General features: G+C 31.2%; 1 protein-coding gene across 1 annotated transcript in view; it reads left to right on the top strand.

Moving 5' to 3' along the window:
• Positions 1–272: 272 nt before the first annotated feature.
• ari-2 (E3 ubiquitin-protein ligase ari-2) overlaps positions 273–16,094 on the top strand; it is a 67,130-nt gene continuing 51,308 nt past the window's right edge. Inside the window, exon 1 of the mRNA XM_067263803.1 lies at positions 273–445. The gene's annotated coding sequence lies outside the window, so the exon portion shown is untranslated. The remainder of the gene's footprint in view (positions 446–16,094) is intronic.

Raw genomic sequence — 16,094 nt, 5'->3', positions numbered from 1 at the left:
ATACCCACGCTACGCCACTGAATCTACCTTAAGCGTTATATACAAACTCTTAATGTAAATTAAAATGATGAGAAATATGTATATAATTATAACATCATCGTTTATATTTCTTAGTTTCAAATAAAATTTTATATTTATTATTTACAAAAATTAATTAAAAGAAATAAGTACATATAATATGTGTTGAAATACGGCACATTTAAAAAAAAAAAAAGTTTTTAAATGAAAAGCATACCCCGATAAAGGCTCCCTCTTCCGAAGAAAGTGTAATTATAGATATTCAATATTTGCAAAATGGACGACTGGTTCATTCATCCGCAGTCTTAGTTTTGAGAAATATGAATAATCTATAAAGAAATATATTAAAGCAATAGCCTTTTCGCAGAAAAGCTGTAATTGTACATTTATTAGCCGTCATTTGTACATATGTTTCTAACTTCTAAAGGTAAGAATTTCTGTTTTAAAAATGGAGAAATTACAACTTAGCACTTTTTGATAAGGATCGTAGTTGTTTATTTAAACAAATTAACTGTATTTATCTTAAGATAAAGATTGTTGTTGTAAATAAAATTGCTTATATTTATTTCGAAACTCTTTTATTTCCTTTATCAAACTGGAATTTTATAGATTTTTTTTAATGAACTCATTATTTAATCTCTTTGAAGACATTTAAGTCTCTTAAATTATCAATAAAATCTCAAAATAAAACATTGTTTTTTAAGATAAGTTTGCTTTTGCTAACAGATATGTGTTAAATATAGATTAAATGAACATTTGTTTACATTCCTTAACAAGGTAATGCTGTATGTATTATATATTATTATGAGTTTTAACTGAAGTTGCAAGGTCATGTGGTTAACAGAACACACACACACACTTGACAGCTGGAGGTAAATAGTCTGAAAACAAAAGCAAAAATAACTTTCCCAGCAAATGCAATTAGATTCAAGACTTATGCCAAAAATGGCAAGATTTTTGTCTGCTAGAGGCCATTGGCATCTACGGGGGATCGTGGGATATTCTTATATTAGCTAAAACCAGCGAAAAATTTATACTAAAAATAAAGTTACTTGTAATATTATTCAAATAAATAGTATGTTATAAAAACCAATCGTAAAACAAAAATTTTTTCAAATTAATGTGTGATAGCTATAAATAGCCTCCAGCAAAAATTACTTTATTGCAGTCTTAACAATCCCATTAAAGTTTTTGGTAGAATTTACTTTTATAACTATCATAGCTTGATACAATACATATATTGATATTGTAAACTATTAAGAAATTTGTATAGTTACACATGAATTTTATATGAAGCTCATAAGAACTTTTGTTACTTGTATCTTATGAATATGCACATGTGATATGCATATTTATAACATAAAAGTGCTTTTTAATGTTATAACATGTTTTATAGTGGCATTTCACATTATGGTTGAAAAAGCACTCTATTCTAAAATTCACAATCAAAATTTATTTGAATTTAACAAGGATGTTTATGATTTAAAAAAAATTACCTGTAATTTTTGTATTTATTGTGTAACATATTTCTGTAATTGTTGAAAAAAATGATATTCAAAAATTCCAAAGTAAAAATTTTTTGAAGCTAACAAGAATAATTTTTCTAAAATATTACAATTTAATTTTGTTACATTAAAGCACACTATTCAAAAAATCAAAATCAACCTAAACTATTAAAATTATGTACTTTTTGTGGATTTTGTTACATTAAAGTATTTACTTATTAGTTGAATGGTAATATAAAGGATTAAGTGAAGGAAACTTACTTTCCCTCACTTAGAATAATGATTCACATTTAAAAGCTACAGGCAAAACTTTGATTTAAAAAAAATTCCTCAACCTTACAAAACTCAAATCTAAAGGAAGGAACAAAAATAGCCTTTGATCCTTACATCCATGTATCAGTCAACACACAATAACATAAATACAAATTGCTTTTGGAACATTCCAATTTTCAACACGAGTGTTGAGTGTTGAAACCAACAATTTGACATCATCAACGACTTTCCAACTTCAAGTACGAAGTGCTTAGTTCCCACAATTCCATTCTCAGTAAGATGGACTTCATTCAATGTCACACCAATTACCCATAATTCATTGGAAAGTAGCGGTCAACATATCTGTTGAGTGCTGAGTGTGTTGAGTCAGTGTTGAAAATTAGAATGCCCCATTTGTTACAAGGGTTCAGCCTGTACAACATATGTACAGGGTTCCCACTCACCTGGAAAGTCAGGGATTTTCATTAGTGCTCAGAAAAAGTTCATGGAAAGTCAGGGAATTTGTTTCATTGGTTGCCTTGTTGATTTTGTTTTCTGATAGTATGGCTGACCAAGTGTAGCTATCTGCAGGCAGCAAGAAGTAACATGATACATTGCAACTTATGAATAGGGGTGCAGAATATTTTCAGGACCCAAAATTTCTCCAAAATTATACACAAAATAAAACCATGATTTATGAATCAAATAATAATTACTACTACATGGTTTGGAAAATTCAAATTGAATCATACAAATAATTAAATAGGCCTACCATAAAATTTACCATGCAATGCTAAACTGATAAGTTAACATAAAAATATTTTAGATTAAAAGGATACTTTAAGCATATGCCATCATAAGATAGCATATACAGGCTAATTTTTAATTCATGCAAAACTTTAAACTTTAATAAATTTTCAACAAATGAAATATAAATAAACTTCAAGAAGTACTATATAGTATAATGTTTACATTTTTTATGTCAATGATTGATTAATGTTAATAGTCATTTTCAAAATGGTTGCACTCACTTTAGAACATGTGTTTATTATAAAGAATTATCATCAAAATTTTAATTCTCCAATTGATGTGCTATCAGTGCTAGTGGAGTTATTCGGACCATTCTTCTTCAAAAAGAACATTACTTCTGCTGCATATGTTGAATTATTGGAAAAGAAATTTTATCTCAAAATGCTTGTTGGGCATAAACCTCATCATGCTTGGTTTATGCAAAATGGTACAAGGCCCCATTGCACAAAGCAATTGTTCAAAAGCCTTTACAGCATATTTAAGAAGCATGTAATCAGATTAGATTATGAAAAATATGTTGGTGGTGGCGTGGAGTGGTTGCCTTATATCCTCGACTTAAACCCATGTGATTTCTTTTTATAGGGCTATCTTAAAGATAGAGTGTATCACAATGTTCCTACATCTATTGAAGAGTTGATAGACGTAATAAAAAAAGAAATAATGGTGATTCCAATAAAGACCTTTATTACTGTTATTGAATGTTTCAAAAATCAGTTAAAAACTATTCTTGCAAGTGAAGGTAGTCGTTTTGAAAAACCTAATTCATTAAATGGCAATAAATTCTGTATAATATGCTTTTTGAATTTTCTTTTTATCTCATATAGTTGAAAAGTTATTAAAGTTTAAAGATTTGCATGAATTAAAAATTACTGTACAACTATAAACTTGATGTAATACATTGACTAACAGAAATAAAATTGAAGTCAGTGCCATGGATTAATTTTTTGTTACTTTTAGCACAGGCAGTAATTAACAAACATTTGGACATCCAAAAATATAAAATTTATTTGACAATGACATCAGAACAAATTTTTATAAGACTCAAAAATTTCAGTTAAGGACAAACTTTTAATGTATTTTTTAGTGTTCATTGTTTGAACACCAAAAAATACATTAAAAAGGAAAATTTCTGATTTTAGCAAGAAAATTTTTGTATTATTGAAATTATTACCTCACAATGGTCATTTTGTCTAACTTCTAAAGCACTCATTTACACTATTTATTTTAAAAAATTAATAGGAGAAATTACATACATTTACAGTATAAATAACTTTATTAAAAATTATAAATTTTTGAAATTACTTGGAATTTTAAAACAGCACAAACTGGATCTGAGTCTTGGTAATTAATATTGGCTTCCTTATGGGATTAGTCCATCAATGGATAAATAGATAAAAATGACGGTTGACTGCAGGTTTAAATCTTAATAATGGGTTGGATTTTTTGGGTTTTTTTGCATATCTAGCACCTAAATAGGGTCAGTTTCCTATAGAAAGTCCTAGTGGGATTTATCCTTCCTTGGCATATTGTCCAAGTGTTGCATTGCCTTCTTCCATTACTATCCATCCTGAGACCCTAACTGCTTTTTTTGTCTGATATCAGATAAGGAAAGCATATGAAAACTGAAAACTTGCAGAGTGTATAGTGCTGAACAGTAAAAATACTCATATGCATGTATTTGAGATAATTTGGATAGCAGATTTCTCAATAATGTGTGATCCATGGATTCCTACATATCTGTAAATGTGTTGACACGGATCCTTGAATTTACAGAAGAAAAAGAAGTATATTATTGTATTTTGTAAATTAAAAAAAAATGTTTTTTGTGATATTTACCTTTATTAAAACACACATTAAAGTTAAAAAATATATAAAATCATTTTAGTTAAATGAAAATATTTAAAACAAAGATAGTATTTTAAAAAAGGTTTATTAATACTTTATATATATATATATATATATATATATATATAAAATATTTTACTCTAGTGAGTGTGCCAAGCGTTTTCTTTTATTAAAAGAGGGTCTACTATAAGGTGAAGTTGAGAAACACTAGGTTAATGTATGCAAGCTCTTAGGGTATTTTGTACTTAAAGGCATGCAATTCTTTCAATTTTTCAAAAATTGTATTGTTTTTCTCTTACAGTCTACAAAAAGACACACCGTCAATAATAAGAATATTAAAACTATTACAGTGAAATGTTGATTTTGTGTGTGTAATAGAAAAATAAAGAATACAGAGGTGCTAGTCATCAATTTTCTTTTGTTACTATACTTAAAGACCAAGTTCTTAAGCAGTTCTTAAACCTTTCGCAACCATATCAAATAAACTGATTTTAATTTTTACATTTTTTAAATTTTACACACAAGATTTATCTTATGTGTAAAAAATGTAATAAGAAATTTAAAATTTTAAAAAGGGTAAATCTTATGTGTAATAAGAAGTCCTATTACACATAAGATTTATTATTCTATTGTATTGTAAGATTGCATTTTACAATCACTCAAAATCAGACCTTTAAATTGTGATTACTTTGTGTACTTTTTAATTTTTTAATGTTTAGACAATTATTACAGACAATTACTCCTTTTACTGATTGAGCAGATTAACTTTAAAACCGATGGTAATTGTTTGTGAAGAATTACTATAAAATGCAATAGGGGGGAGAACATTGAAAAATGCTGGGGGATCAAATTAAGTCTCAAATATAGCATAGAACAATATCAAATGTCATTTTTCAAATTTTAAAATACTTCTAGATTTTAAAACTGCTGTATTAATTATACAGTATTATAAATTTGAGAGAAAAATCTGTGAACTTTTAATAATCTAACATTGATTTAAAAAAAATTTTGAAATATTTTAACTTTCTCTATATCTCTTACAATTACCATTTACACACACAATTTGAGGGCAGGTGTTAATGAACTGATAAAAAAAATAATTTATTATTATTTAGTATTATTTATTATTTTTTGTTTTAATAATTTTAATTTCATAACAAAACAATTTCTGATTTATGAAACTTTTTTCCAATTTATTAATATTTTTATAAAGTTGGGAAATTTATTAAGGGACAAATTTAATAAATTTATACTTTTATACATGGATTATCAGGATTTGTTAATAATAAATAATTGCTTTTTCTTTTTTTCAAAGCCATGAAGTTTTTAGTTATGGATTATTAACAGGATAAATTACTTTTATTTGATAAAACATTTTATTTTTGTGTAGAGAAGAGATGCTATAATTCTTTCTTTCTTATTTTATTTTTAATTTTACTAATTCAATGATTATAAAAAAACATATAATTATTAATTAGAAAAAATAACTACACACATGTGGCTGTCCATAAATGACATCCAAACTGGAAGGGAGGGAGAGTGTTACAAGTCAGACAAAGTCAGACAGTGAAAGAGGACGGGTTGAACTTCAACGGACATCCATTTTATTTCATTAAATTTTATACAGTTTATGCATTTTATTATTTATATAGTGATAAAGTTTTTGTGAGAATTTGATTTTTGTTGGATGTCCAAAGAGGGGAGGGGGTTATGAAAACTTGGACAAACTGAGACAATGAGAAGAGGGAGTAAAAATTTGAAGAAAAATGCAGATGTAATTTATGAATAGTTGTACAACATGGTTTCACTATAAAATGGTTTTGGAAATCCTCCATAAAAATTTCACAATTTTTAAGTGTAAACTTTGTTATTCAATGTTTTTTTTTTTATTCAAGTAAGCCGGCAGGCAATGTTGTCTCAAATTTTTTCATGGATTTTACAATATTGAATATGTAAACTGTACGTGTATAATTTAAATTTCCATGTTCATGCGGAACAAACAATTTTGAAAAAAACATTAGTTGATGTTTGGATTCTTCTTGAATTTAAATGTCTTGTTCTCTGGATGTTCTAATAACAATTCTGCCTGGAGAGGACAGTTTTAGATTGTTGAAAGTACTTGCAAAATAAATCAGTTATTCATAACATCAACAGACAGTGATATATGTATTTCATTTTATACGTGAAGGAATTAGACAATTTTGCAAAATGAGTCTAGATGGCAATGGGAGTGTTGGAAAGGAATGTTCATTCAATTTTAAAAGAAGATAGAACCCAGAAGTTAGAAACTCCAGGAAAAAAGACTAAATGAATCTCCAGTAACAGTTTTGGACAAATTTGATTATCTGTTGTTTGCAGGACAGTTCATGTAATGTATGTGTAGAAGGTTTGGCCTACTGTACATAGCATTTTGCAAGAACTTTGAGAAATAATTAATTTTTATGGTCAAGAAAGTTCCTTTTGACAGGTCTTGCAGAAGCTAGGTTTTAGATGGAATAAAGTAAATGGTGGAAAATTTCTCTGTGAGACTCTACACATTGTTTCTACATGAAAAAATTGCATTTGTTTGATAAAAATGAACATAGAATCAGACAACCCTCATCTTCTCCAACTTAATGAAACATGGATTTTGATGGTCAAAATCATGGATGGATACAACTGTCAATGGCTCTTTGGATATTGCTGAGCAATTTTTTTCTTGTGAACAAAGGAAAAAGATTGTTGTTCATGTGGGCAAAGAAGACAGATTTATAGGAGATGATTTGATTTTTGCCTCCAGAACAAAATTTGGAGATTATCATAGTGAAATGAACTCCCAAAATTTTCCATATTGGTTTGTATAACAACTTCTTAAAAATCCAAACATGCCTAAAAATTCAATTATTGTGATGGATAATGCCTCTTATTATCTTCAAATCAACAAGGGAACAATCAGCCAGAACAGGGAATTGAAAATCATTGAGTGACTTAGAAATCATGGTGTAAAATGCAATGATGGATTTCTGAAACATCAACTTCTGGAAAAAGTCAAGTCAATTCATGACAAAAATAAGTTTATTTTTGAAGAACAGGCTAATCCAGCAGTTCTCAACCTGTTGGTTGTGACCCCTTTGGGGGTCGAATGATCCTTTCACAGGAGTCTTCGGTGACCCCTGTGAAAGGGTCTTTCAACATATTTCTGATAGTCTTAGGAACCAAGACACCGCTCCTCTATCTGTCTGCAGGTGAGTTCGCCCACATGCAGATACACCCAATACAAGTACCCGGAGTGATGACATCATCATGCCAACCCCATCACATACACCCAGTACAAATACAGGTGTATGTGATAGGGTTGGCATCTTAATGTACTTTACTGTACTTATGCGGACCAGTCACACATGTAGAGAACAGATACTGTGTAAAAAAAAAAGCTGGTGTGTTGAAAGCAGCAGTATTGGAGATAAAACGACACTTCATGTATTATAATTACTGCGTAAATGTAAAATCATGTACTGTAAAATCATCAACTACTGCAAAAAATATATATCTGTACCATGGAAACTTAATCTGGATGCTGATCAGTCTTTTTATATTCAGCTGTGGTTGATGTGAGTACTGCCCCCTTGTGATAGTAACAGGTATGTAAAAACACAACACAGAGAATAGTAAATCATAGGAAACTTTAATGAACTGTATTGACTGAACTATGCCATGTATCATCTTTTGTATTATTAAAGCTATTGTTATATATTATTTTCATTAGCAAACCATTCCATGACAATGGATTGTGTAGAGAAGAACGTTAAGAAAAGAAAATATAGTGAGGATTTTTACAGTATGATTTTACCTCAATAATTACAGCAGGAATTGAGAAACCGCAACATGTTATTTGTTGTCGAGTTCCATCAGCTGAATTTATGAAGCCGAACAAACTAAAACGCCATTTTGATAGCAAGCATCCGAGCTTTGCCGGCAAGGATACCAACTATTTTAGAAGCGATTCTGATGGACTCAAGAAAGCCAGACTTGACACTGGTGGCAAGTACCACAAACAAAACGTAGCATCTCTTGAAGCTTCATATTTTGTGGCACTCAGAATCGCCAGAGCTATGAAACCTCACACCATTGCTGAGGATTTACTGTTGCCAGCGGCCAAAGACATTGTTCGAGTTATGATTGGAGATGAAATTGAGCGCAATTTCTTTATCTAACAACACTACCCGCAGAAGAATAGATGACATGTCTGCTGACATTCTTGGTCAGGTAATCCAGGAAATTAAATTTGCTCCACTTCCAATATTTAATATCCAGCTTGATGAATTTACAGACATTGCAAACTGTTCAGAATTACTGGTTTACGTATATTGATGATGGCGACTTTAAAGATGAATTTTTTTTTTTGCAAACCTCTTGAAACGACAACTACAGCACATGATGTATTTGACACAGTTGGTTCATTTCTGAAAGTGCATAAGATCTCTTGGGAAAAGGTTTGTAGTGTTTGCACAGATGGTGCTCCAGCTATTCTAGGATGTTGATCTGGATTTCAATGTTTGGTATTGAATGAGTCACCAAAAGTCATCAGATTATTCATTGGCAAATATTAGCAATGAAGACACTGTCACAAGAGTTACAAGAAGTAATGAAAAGCATCATAAGTTCTGTCAATTTTGTAAAGGCAAGCATTTAAACAGTTGCACAGTTGCGAAAACAGTCAATGAATTGGATGCGCCGAACAATGCTCTGCTATTTCACACTGAAGTGAGATGGTTGTCGAGAAGAAAAGTTTTAAAACATGTTTTGAGCTTTGTGATGAACTCAAAACGTTTTTTAATCAGGAAGCAAGACTGCAGTTCAAAGCACTTTTCAGCGATAAAAGTGAACTGCAGAAAATAGCCTACTTGGTTGATATCTTTGCCATCTTGAATGAGTTAAATTTATCACTGCAAGGACCAAATGTAACATGCCTTGATTTGTCTGAAAAGATCCAATCATTCCAAATGAAACTTCAGCTTTGGCAAAAAATTGGATGAAAATAAAATTTACATGTTTCCTACCTTATCTGCTTTCTTTAAGGAACATAAGGCCTTCTTCCATTTCCAACAACATATCTTTGTGAAACAGTTTTCTAGCATGTTGGTTATCAAGTCTAAATACAGAAGTAGACTTGTGAAAGATGATCTTCGTTGTGCTCTTGCAAAGACTGCCCTGAGAATTTCTGATCTGGTGAGAAAGAAGCAATCTCAACCTTAGCACTGACGTTTGCTTTTTACGCATACTGTTGCAAAATGTAGCGATGTAATTTACTGTTGTTATATTAAGGCTGATACCTATGCTATACCATGCTTCAAGACAGAATTTCATTTATTTGTAATTAGAAATAAATATTTCACAATATATAATTACATATTGTCTTTTTGATTAATCACTATTCTTTAATTTGTAACAATGAAAATACATCCTGCATATCAGATACTTATATTATGATTCATAACATTAGCAAAATTACAGTTATGAAGTAGCAACTAAAATAATTTTATGGTTTAGGGTCACCACAACATGAGGAACTGTATTAAAGGGTCACAGTATTAGGAAGGTTGAGAAATCACTGGGCTAAACAGTGGGAGCACACAGTGGTAAGGACCTTATGTCATTCTGAATGCCAAGCTATTGATCTTATTTGGACAAATATGAAGGGCTATATTGGTTGCCATAATACAACTTTTACGGAACAAGGTTTCAAAATTTTATGGCTACAAGCTACTTTGCAAGTCATGTCACAAATTTGGAGGGATTGTGTCAAAAGCACAATGAAAAAATTTTGGAAAACAAGGCATTGTGGATCTGATGATGAATCCTCTGACAAAGATCCTATTAATGATAGTTCAAACTAGGATAAATATGCCATTCCAGTTTAGGTCTAGAGAGTCCAAATTTAAAATTTTGTGCAGTTTTCTCTACATCTCTATGTTATCATTAAAAACAACCATTTTCAGGGCTACATGGGTGCCACAAAGGATAGATCCAATTATTATATTCCAACATTAAGCAGACAGCTTAATTTTGTTGTTGGTCATGATAGTCACCTGCACTTGGAAATCAGACTGACAACTTGGGCTAAAGTCCTCAAATCTATCTTTCTTTCTCTCCAACAAGATTACTGAAGAATACAAAAATTTTTGTTTTTACAAATCTGTTGTTTCACAATCATCAGTGACAAACTAATAAAAATCTTTATTTACCAAGGTCACTTTTTATTTGAGGTATATTAACTTTGTTTAATGAACAAAGGGGTAATTTATATTAAATACTAGACCATGCATAAAGAAGAGAATTGAGAGAAGAACAGATGGTGAAAATTTCACTGGTAAAATTTATCTCACAAAGTAATCAGGAAATTTGAGAAGTCTGGTGAAAATGTAATTAAATAGAAAATATGGGCCTATCTTTACCTTGCAAAAAGGATTGTGTAATTTGTGATGAAACATAGTCACTTATTGTGTAATTGTTTAATAATTTAACAACAAATTTAAACGTGATTATAAAAAATTAAGAAAAAAAGGCAAGGTGACTAGGGCTGATTTTAATCAAGGCAAAGATTAGATAGAATATTAATTTGCATGCAAAGTCTGAACATATCTAAATTTCAACACTAGTTCTCTATTCTAATCATTGATATAACATCATTAAGAAGCAAGAAATGTTTTTGTTATTGATCCATACATCCACAAACATTGCATAGATTATGGATGAACAACAATTTTACTATTTCATGATCCTGCCTATTTAAAGACTTTCCTTTTTTGGAAACACTCATTATTTTGGAAAAAATCTTAAGATTCAGAAAACAATCTCCATCAAAGTAAAAATGTGTGTGACTGACTGTTAAATCCATAGATCATTCCTCCAATTCTTCCTTACTTTCCTAATTATCCCCAGGCTACAAAGGATTCAGTTTGGAGTGTATGGTAAGCAATGAAACTCCATTGTTAATTTGATCACTCATTGATATCAACATCCACCAGTAACAGTTGCGTAGACATTTATTCATTATCAGATTATACCAACCATTATTAGCATGGTTTTTTTTTTATTTGATAGCATCCTAATGAAGATAAGTTTATTTAATGTTTGCAGGCTATATAATAATATCTTTAACAAAAAGTGATTATATTGCTTTCCTAAACAAAAAGAAAGGCATATCTGGATAGCAAAGTTAAAACTTTTGTTTCATTTAACACAAGGGGTGCTCAAATGAAAAGGTATGAAATGACACTGTGGGTATAATTGAAGTCAACGTACTTAACAGAACATGGAACATAACAAACTTGTTATGTTCCATATGGCTAATGCTGTTTTGTTCTAAAAATTTTCAAAAAGAAAAATAATAATAATAATAATTGAAGTCTTTATTCAAAGTAATCACCAGAAGCCTGAACACAACTATCCCACTGTTTAATGAGTCGAAGGATTCCCTGTTCCCAGAATTCCTGTGGCTGTGACAAGCCAGTCCTCCACTGTGTCCTTCAGTTCATTATCTAAGTTGAAGCGCTTCCCTTTGAGATGTTTTTTGAGCGGACCAAATATATGGAAGTCACAGGGCAGCATGTCCGGGCTGTAGGGCAGATTCTCAAGCTGCTGCCACTTGACCTTGGCCATTACACTTTATGTGACCCTGGAGACATGTGGACGCATGTTATCGTGGAGCAGAATCACTCCCTCTGTGAGCAACCCAGGCTGTTTGCTCTTGATGGACTTGAGTAGGCAACAGAGTGTCTCACAGTACACGTCACTGTTAATGATTTTTCCATGCTTGAGGAATTCCATGTGTATCATATCTCGGATGTCAAAAAAGATGGTGAGCATCACCTTGCCTACTGAGGGCACAGCTTTGAATGTTTTAGGGGGGTGACGACGCATGTTTCCGTTGCATGCTGTCCTACTTTGTCTCTGGCTCGAAGCAATGACACCAGTTCTCATCACTAGCAATGATTCATTCCAGGAAAGCAGGGTCTTCATGATACCAGAACAGGTGTTGCAGTGCTAACCCCATACACAGTTCCTTTTGCGGTTCACTGAGCTTATTCGGCACCCAATGCACATACACCTTTTGGTAACCCAACCTGTAGTGCACAATTGTCCACACTGTTCCAATGCTGTCCCCCATCATCACTGCCAACATTTGCATTGTGACACGCTGATCACTTCTCACCAGGTCATTCATCTTGTCAATGAGTTCGGTCGTGTTTACCATGTTTGCCTGGCCCGGTCTCAGGTCATCACTCAAACACTCCCGGCCTTCTCGAAAACGGGCACTCCACTTTCTCAGTGAGAAAGTGGAGTGCCTTCCGCAGTCAGAAATCTGATAACACCTCGCTGCTTCTCACTCGTCGACTTTTGCAACATTAACACCATGATGTCCTCATACACACTGCCATGTCAATTGGATGGAACACACAACTGCCTGCTTCTCTTGTGCATCATGTGCGGGAGCACACACATGACGCACAACCATGCCGGACACTACATTCACATCCCTAGATGTCTCACTATGGTATCCCAAAGCAGCATATTCCCATTTCAACCAGTTTGGTTGTGACGACATTTTGTACCTTTTCATTTGAATACCCCTCTTATTTAAAATTATGTACTGTACATTCATTTAATACAATTATAACACAGTTGCACAATATAATTAATAAAATTACAATTAAATAAAATTCTATAATGCAGTATTATTAAATAATTTAGGGTTTTTCAACTCTGTTACCCAAAGTTCACATCTGAAAAAACATGCAAGAAAAATAACTACGTGATTATAGTTTATATATAAAATTTTATCAATAAATATGTTATTTTATCTATATTTTATATATTTCTAGCAAATTAATTAGGATGATAATTTTCTATACAGATAAAAAACTACCTTATTTATTTAGAACACATTGCATGTCTATAACAGTATAAGTAAATAATTTACTTAAAGAACTAAATTAACTGTAGAAATGTGTTTGATCTAATTATAAGTACAAAAATGTTTATGTTCATGACTTTCTTATGTCTTTATAATCTAAATTTTGTCACATTATGATAAACTGTAATTTAACTAAATATGTATACAAAAATTAATAATAATTGCCATATATTCAACATCATTTACCTTTCTTCTTTTTTGGAAAATCAATTTAATCAGTTTCCAGGAGTTGTTTCTACATTAAAAATGAACTTTTTTCAAAAAAGTTCCGTTTTCAATGTAACTAATAATGTTTGGTATAACACATGTAGTGGTGATATTCAGTGGGTTCGCACAGGTTCGGCCAAACCCGTTGTTAAAATTTTCAGTTTTCCGAACCTTGTTAAACACATGGAACATTTCTCAGTGGGTTTGTTTTTTTGAAATATATTAAAATATACGTATTATACTCTGTAAACTACTAAACTAGGGCCTTATACCCTGTTTGCACCAAGCATTTCAATCTAGATTGTGAGCAAGGTCGGGGACTATGTCTTGGTGCAATCTCTTTGGACCGTTTCAATCTCGACCGAAACAAGGTTTAATCGCGATCGATTCAAGAGAGTTCTTGAAAGTAGATCCAGTCATAAGAGAGATCCCAGAATGCCACGTGCGCGAGATAATACAAGATGGCTGTGGAACATGTGTCGGGCTATGGACAGCGAAAGAAAAAGGATAATGTATCTCGAGAGAGATGATGACATCTGTCTATTACGAGGAGTGCCATTTCGCGGTTAAGAATTTCTCTGCCTAAAAAAAAAAAAGAAAGAAAGGAAAAGGTCGACAGCACTAAAATACTATTGTTGCCTGGTCTTCACCCAGGGCTCGTTATGTTACAAATACGCCACTGATTGTTAGATATATTGCAAGAAAAGGTATTGTATTTATTTCTAGCTAAAACTTCCATTTCGTTTGTCGGTGATTGTCAGGGAAAAATTTTCTGCTAGCGAACCCCTTGTTAAATATTTCGAATATCACCACTGAACACATGGTATAACCTGGCAATGAGCAAATCTACATAACCATTACTAGGGGGCCCTGATATCATCTAATGATAAAATTAACAATGGAGTTTCACCATATACCATATATATATATATATACACATACATATACACACACTTTGGTTTAGCTTAAATACTTGTAGGTGTAGCAAAATTACCACAGAATTCTCATTCTATTCACTTTCAGTCTCAACATGAGGCTAATAACAGGCAATTATTATTAGTGTAGGTGATTCTGAAAGTGATTACAATAAGTGGATTTTACTCTATATCATTCTATTTTCAGTTTATATTTGTTATAGCTTTATGATGGCATTTTTAATATGTATAAAACAATTTTGTCATTTCCTAACTATAAATTTGCCACTTTTTGCTGGGAGTCCTACGCAGATGATTTTTCTGGTTGCCTAGCTGAAAAACTTCATGAGAAGTACAGTCAAACCTGTTTTTATGCGGGGGATAGGGACCGCATAAAAGAAAACGCATAAAAAAAATCGCGCGAAACTTCACGAGTGGCTATAAAAAATAGTTTTCGCAACACAATTAAAAAATATTTTTTTTTTATGCGGTGAATAGGGACCGCATAAAAAAAGTCTCATGTAGAAAATAACTCGAAACCGTACAAAATAACTAGGAATTGCTTTTTTAACTCCTTGGACCTTTTTCTGCAACACCTAATGGGGAGAAAAATCCTCTAAGAATTTTAATTTTTATATTAATTAATTATTTCCACTTAAAACGAATCTAACATTAAAAAGTTAAAAATAATTGTTAAATAATGATTTTATTTGAAAAATATAGCTGCAGGAAGTGTTATTTCATTTAACAAGGTGTGAAATTTCACACCTGCAGTCTAAAGCTGGAGGGGAGCTAACTTACCGCATCTGTTCAAATATAACATAATATTTATGGTTTTTATGCTATTAAAATAAGAGGGGACCGAAAAAACGTATGAGAAAAAAATTTTACTGAATAAAAAATGAAAAAACCTGCTGATGTCATAGAAAACATCCAATAGAGTTATAAAAAATTTTACAGGAGTCAATTATGTTCCAATTTGATTGAAATTTTCATATACCGCACAAAACAAATCGCACATGAAAAGAGCGCATAAAAACAGGTTTGACTGTATATACATATATATAAAATGTGTGGCTTTTTTGTATTTTTTTTAATGTAGTTTAATCCCAATTTTTAACACATGTTTACCAGAACACATTTAAAATTTAAACAAATATGCGTTCTTTCCAACAAGTTAATACCTCTGTGAATATCTTTTAAAAATACTGAATTTTCACATATTTTAAAAAGTTTTAAAAGTGGACATGTTTAAAAAACATTCACATAGATGTGTGAAAATTTTTGTTTTAGTAAAACCTAATAAAAATCCCTAAATAAATGACAAAAAAAATCAAATCAGACTAATTTGATGTTTTTTTAAAAAAAACAACAAAATGACAAAATAACGATTTCAAAACAACAGAGCTGCCAATTTCAAACCAAGATTTCAAAGTTGTTATCAACAACCTTGTTCAAAAACAAGAACAAGATTATTTATAGGATGAGAGAGTCTGATTCACCTAGCCATTTTTATCAACTACCTGGCAAAAAAATTCAAGAAACAACATTGTGTTGTATTAGTAAATGATTATGTGATTATTAATT

This window comes from Centruroides vittatus, unplaced genomic scaffold, assembly GCF_030686945.1.
Source record: "Centruroides vittatus isolate TY-2023 unplaced genomic scaffold, ASM3068694v2 contig_1035, whole genome shotgun sequence".
In the NCBI taxonomy this organism is placed as follows: Eukaryota; Metazoa; Arthropoda; class Arachnida; order Scorpiones; family Buthidae; genus Centruroides; species Centruroides vittatus.
This window is presented reverse-complemented; position numbering and strand designations above follow the sequence as displayed.